The sequence below is a fragment of the Spinacia oleracea genome, chromosome 4 (assembly GCF_020520425.1).
Source record: "Spinacia oleracea cultivar Varoflay chromosome 4, BTI_SOV_V1, whole genome shotgun sequence".
Classification (NCBI taxonomy): Eukaryota; Viridiplantae; Streptophyta; class Magnoliopsida; order Caryophyllales; family Amaranthaceae; genus Spinacia; species Spinacia oleracea.
The window spans coordinates 125,417,886-125,424,281 of NC_079490.1; the positions used below are offsets into that span (position 1 = coordinate 125,417,886).

The following is a 6,396-nucleotide window of genomic DNA, read 5'->3' on the forward strand; positions in this document are numbered from 1 at the left end:
AAATTGTCATTGATTCAAGTTTGTGCTCTTTTATTATAAACTCTGTCATAGGTCGGGCTAATAACAACCATTGTCAATTACAGGAAGATGCTGGGTAAAGATTTATCAAACTTGAGCTTGAAAGAAGTGCAGCAGCTGGAAAAGCAACTCAGTGAAAGCCTACTGTCTGTAAAAGCTAAGAAGGTGGCTGTAGTTTGTAGTGCCTTCCCTTTGGTTATTTGTGTCTTTTATTTGAGGCTGTTATTGTACGACAAGCACCCAAATTAATATCGATTTATGCGAGTACTTGCTACTGCAGGACTAATTGCTGATGGAACCACCCGAGCATTCACGCAGGCAGGTACTTCACAGTATTTATATGACTAAATAGTTATAATTTTTGTTTGATGTATGTTGTTGGTCTTGTGACATGGTACTATGTGTTTTACCTAAGACTAAAGATGCAGTTTTTACCTTTTTTTTTTAATAATCTAGGAGCAGAGGGCCTTACCAGACAAGTAACTATATTTCTTTCTCCCATCATGTGATCGAGTTTTACTGTGTGGGGTGGACTAATATAGTAGTTTTAAATCTGTATTTTTATGATCTGTATTTTTATGAGCTTAAAGGATTTCATACACCATCTGAACGCCCAAAACCTACGTATCTTGAGTACTACCCCATAGCAACCAAGGTTTCTTCTGCGACGAACGGGACTTCAGGTTCTGATGGAGGCTGCAACAGTGAATTCGACAAAACATATTCTGATGTTACTTTGCACCTAGGCCAGGGTACTCCTCTTTTCCCCAAATTTCATAAATTGTTGCTACTTATATTCAGGCTACCATGTGACAACATTCGAAAGAGGAAAGCAACTGAGAGGTAGTGCTGAAGCCTAGAAGAGTCTATCTGGTTGTCCTTCTCTGCCTCATTGCTAGCTGCTGCTCAAATTGGCACCAGAAATAGCATGTTTTGGTAATCTAATATCCAACAGTATATGTGTGGCACTTAGTTAACAACTTGACATCATATATAAAATAAGCTGTAAATATTTAGTTAACCACTCGCGAGTGTGGAATAGTATACTCCTCTCCTGGCGAAGAGCTATATCATTTCATACACAAGGAGCTTTATAATAGTCTTCTAGGTTTCGTTCATTGGACTGTATTATCAGAACTCAAAAGCGACTAATAATATCTCTTTATCAGAAATCGGAAATGGAGCTGAAGTTAGAAGAGAAGAAACGACTAGTAGCTGGTATGGAAAAAATATCCCTGGTATTCAACACTCTCCTTTTTGCTTATTTAGCATAATCAGATCGTTATTTTGGTGTATTAATTCTGGATTACCTGAACTTTATGGTGATAATAGAAACTGGACGAGTTATTGATTTCTGCTAAAAAAAACAATCTTCAGTACGTCAAATGCGGCTGACTAAGGTATATACTTGGATGATTTTATTAGCATATTTTTCGATGTCGGTTTGGGCATTTGAAGATTTAAGGCTTATTTTTTTATAATATGGGATTGCTCGCAGTTACATAAAGGTCTCTAGGAAGTAAAGGAGTATGGTGAAAGACTGAAAAGTTCTTAAGAGAAACTCCAGGTCAGTTCTCAAGTCTTTTAGTCATATATCTAAGCTACAGTATCAGTAACTTTTTTATGCGTGCTTCATACTAAAACATACCTGATAATCTGACTAAAAAGAGTATCGACTTTGTTCCTTTAGAAAGTATAATCTAAAAAAAATTTCTGGGTTTGCTTGAATTTTTTATCTATTTTGAATCATGTAACATAGCATTTTTGGGTTCTTTCTTGTCTCCACATAATTCCCCCCCCCCCCTCACATGACCAATTCAAGCTCATATATGAAGCTCGCGCCCCTGTGGATATGCTGATATCCATGAAGAAGCTATTCATTATCTCTAGAGTACCTTCTTGGTCTTCAGTGTATTTAACAAATAAGTGACGACCTTGTAGTCCACAATGATTTTGTTAGCAACCGTGAAGCTAGGAACCTGCAATCTAGTAGACACCAGTACATTGTGGCATTTTGTGATTTAGATTCACCATTACATTGTGGAATTATGTGACTTAGATTCACCATTTACTTTATTGTGGAATTTATGGAAGATTAGCCATGAAATTAGATTCTTTTATCTAGATTCTCAATGTGTACTTTGATTCATATGCTAAGTACCCGGACTAGGTTTACTTTCTTTGCTAAGAACTTCCCTTCATCACAAATCCTATGAAGTTAAGAGTTTGTTGAACTTCCTTATATCATGTATTACACTTTGTAATTGGTTATCTTTCTCCTGACATGCGTTGGTCATGAACAACCATTTTGTGTTTCTCAATAGTCTTAAAAATATAAATTCATTATGGAGCAGAAAGCCGCGCTTAGTATTCTCTGTATTACCAATGAACAAAAGGAAAAAGAGTTTTGATGCTTCAACAACAGTTCAAAATACAATAAGATTAAAATTTTATGGAACAGACACATTGGAAAGATGCTAATGGCACTTCTTGCTATATTGACTGATATGTTTCTTTACCATGGAAAGATGTTTTTTATGTTTTTAGATTGAAGTTACATAGTGTCGAGGTTTACATGGACTTCTTCCTGCATGCATTTTGAGTTTTTGATCATCCTCTTACTCATTGATTGACTTTGTACCTGCCCTAGTCCCTAAATATGTTGCTATTCAGTGAGTCTAATCTTTTAACTTGTTAACGATAATATTCCCATCTATCAATCAAAACAAACTTGACTTAAATTTACCTAGATCATCTGTAGAACTTTTGTGTTGCCTATCAATTCCTCATTGTTTGTTGTGAGATTGTAGCAAATTGTTCCTCAAAACTGAATTATATTTCTAGTTAAGGTCTGTTTTCATTACGATGAGAATGTTGATTACTTGTCTTATTTTTTGTATGAAAACACGCATTAGATTTCGAGTTGTACCCAAAAAAAACATGGAGAATTTATTTTAATATTTATTTGTAGTTTATGCCTCTTAGTCATATCCGTATTTCTTGAGAACATCTGTTAGATGAGGGTCTGTAGACTCATTTATGCATCAATCATGCAGTTTTGTGTGAAATTTAACAGCTTACGTTGTCTAGTGGCATCATTGTTGAAGGAGGTTGACTTGTTTGGTTTTATGTCTCTTTAAATTCTATCCAATGCCTTTCTGCACATTCCCGTCCAATAAATTTGTTATGCATACAGAATCGCATAACGCTCCTTCTCTGTGATTACCGACAACTGCAGGGTGCCCAATAATATGATCAAATTTTCACTTGGTATGACCTCAAAATTCCCCACAAAATGCAGTAGCCATTAAATATAATATTTCTTCCTCCTTTTTTTTTCTCTAACTGTTATTTTTCTTCCGTTTTATGGTACAGTGAGATGCTAGATATAGCTGAAAGACATGAATTAGTAGACTAGGACATGAATACATTGAGGAGTTCTTTTGCTACTGTGAGTCTGTGTTGGCTACTGATGGACTTTTTGTACTCCAGGTAATCACAAGCCCTTGTTTACGCAGTTTAGAGTTATGTAAATTCAGTTAATTAGTTCTATTGGATAAACTATTACTGCTCCGTGACAAAAGACTCTTGTGAAGGTAGGAAATATTTTCAGGTAACTAGTACTTATTTTGAAACATGTCTAGCAAGACTCACAACAGGGTATTTAAGTATGAACTTTTTACAAAGGTTTTTCAATATCTTTTTTCTAATCTGATTGTTGTAACATACAAAACTGGATAGCTGTAGGTTTCTTGAGCTCTTGACATCGATGTTAATAGAGGAAGACATTGTGGCTCCTGTCCCATTATCTAATTGTTGAAATTTTGTTATTAATGAGCAGGTACATATCAAAATATGATGCAAAGGAGAACTCTGATATGTCATTTTCTGCGAGTTTGAAAAAGGCCATGGATGTGATTGGGGAAGTCGAAATGGTTTGAGCGGTTTGTTTGCACAGAAAACTAATGCAGTAATCCATACTTTTGGAAGATGATCCAGGAAATCATCCAAGTTCACTACGTAAGTGATAATGTAAGCGTTATATCTTCTCAATATGACTCCTGTATATATGCTTGTTACATTAATTATGATGTCTAAGTTTTCGACTTCCCTTTTGTAAGTTGTAACAACTCACAAATGTTAAGACTTAAAAAGAAATGCATAAAATGGATATAAATGCAGCTATGTGTAGCCTTGTTTGAACATTGATCAGTAAAATCATTTTTAATAAATATACATAAGTTATTATCAATAAAGACCAATATTATTCAACATCAACTCATTTCAATTGGTGTAAAGCACATGGCCTTACGTAAAATGATATAAATGAGTAGGTGTAAACTTCAGTGTAGATTAATATTGCTTCTATCTGTTTGTTTAAGCTTGATGTTTGATGTTCTTACTATTTTTACACTGATGCTTTTCTGACGACTTTTAAATCATGCATTTCTATTTTGCTATGCTTGATTATTGTTCTGATTTGTTTACATGAATTGTTACTCTTTAATTTAAACTGAGATAAAGCATAAGGGAGAGGCACTGTCACTTGTTTTTCCAGTCTAATTATGGCCAGGGGGGAGGGAAGTTGTATGCAAATAATCATTTAAGGTTGAGAAAGTCTTTCTTTATGATGCTACGGTTTAAAAACCACAAACCATGTAAGCATTAGCAAGGCCTAAACTAACACTCAAAGATTACAAATTGTCAAACCATAAGTGGTCATCCTCACTAATTCTCTTTTTCTTATACATGTGTTGTTCTAGTCTTTACAATTCTTCTAGTTAGTTATGGTATTAGAAAAATATTAATTCAAAGTATGATTTACTGTCATATCTAGCGTTTTGTCCTAATTCCTTTGAAAATCTGAAATTGATGTCTGAAATGGTTTCCAATTTCATAAATAAAGAGAAAAGGAGAGAGAGAAGAATATGACAATAATAATACGAAGTGTCTGATTTTTTCCAGTTTGATTGGGTCTTATTTTTTTCCAGTTTGATTGTGTCTGATATTTTCTAGTTTAATTGAGTCTGATTTTTTCCCCATGTTCAGAAAAAAGAAAATATGAGAAATTGAAATGGTTGTTTTTAGTGCAGTGGCGTTTCTCTCTTTTGCTTTATTGAATTTTCTTGGTTGAACACATTAATGGAAGGATGATACAGACAGTGACATTAGGTAGCTTGTCCAGTGAAATTGTATGTGCATGTAGCAGTGTAGCACTATTGTGTTCTAGTTGGTAATGGACTCACATTCTATATATTTTTGTGCTACTAAGGATTCAGTATATGACATCTAGATTTGCGACCAATTTGTAGTAGTTTCTCTCATGGCACCATGTTAATACTTTATTTAGTCCTTGCATATACACCGTAATATTGTTGACGTAATCTTTCATTAACTGTCATGTATGTTATTTACGAATTACACCGGGGCGTGTATGCATTTGTTTCCATGTTTTTGTATTTCTGTTACAGTTTTGGGAAGGGGCGAGTTACTATTTTCAAAACAAATGAGAATTTCTAGCTTATGTGGACCCGACTTAGCTGTTTTGTGCATAGAAACCAATCTCTCCCCTCCAACACACTAATCGGTCCTAGATTCTAGCTTAAGGGTGCGACCAGATTCAGAATTGAGAAGATCCCTGACATTCTTGTTATAGATTTCTAGTCCAGAAATCCTGCTAGTGAATTCTCTTTCCGGGGTCTGTAATCATGGGAGAAGCGATTAGTTTGACATGTCAACTATAGGACGAAACATACTAAGCTTAAACTTAGCTTTTACTTTCTATGATCAGAACCTTACATTCATTAGGTGGTTGTAAATATCTGTTACAGCTTTTTCTATAATTCCTCGCATTGTATATGTCTTGCCACTTCTTCTCTGTCCATAAGCAAATATAGTTGCTGCAAACAAAATCAATGTTCAAAGTTTAAAGTATCAAACCACCACAGCACATAAACAATCTGAAATAAACATAGGAATGCTGAATGAAGCTATTAATTATTTTAAATGACACTAAATATGGCTTAACAGAGCTTTCAAATGACACTAAATATGGCTTAACCATGGTCGTTAAAATTCCACCTAAAAAGGATTAGGCTCCAAATTCGATCGTGAGCTCAGACCACAACAAAGTACCAAATTACCATCATAATGTGTAAGCGAATCCAAGACAGCACCAACTTACTCTCCTGATAAAAGCTCAGTCGAACTCTGACCATAAGTGATAGATAAGTTTGAACTCAACTACTAAAAAGAGTTTTAGTTGCGTATAGTAAAGCTTGTTTTATGTTTGATTGAATTCTATAGTCTGTTTTGTTTTTGGTCTGTTCACTTATCTTTATGTAGCAGCTCCATACTAGTTATATGAACAGGCTATCT

The 6,396-nt window shown here is 34.6% G+C and overlaps 1 long non-coding RNA gene across 1 annotated transcript; it reads left to right on the top strand.

Moving 5' to 3' along the window:
- The first annotated feature begins 824 nt into the window (after positions 1 to 824).
- Positions 825 to 2,288, top strand: LOC110785366 (uncharacterized). The gene is made up of 3 exons (XR_002532601.2): positions 825 to 1,236; positions 1,351 to 1,418; positions 1,517 to 2,288. It is a non-coding gene; the product is annotated as an uncharacterized lncRNA (long non-coding RNA).
- Positions 2,289 to 6,396: the final 4,108 nt, after the last annotated feature.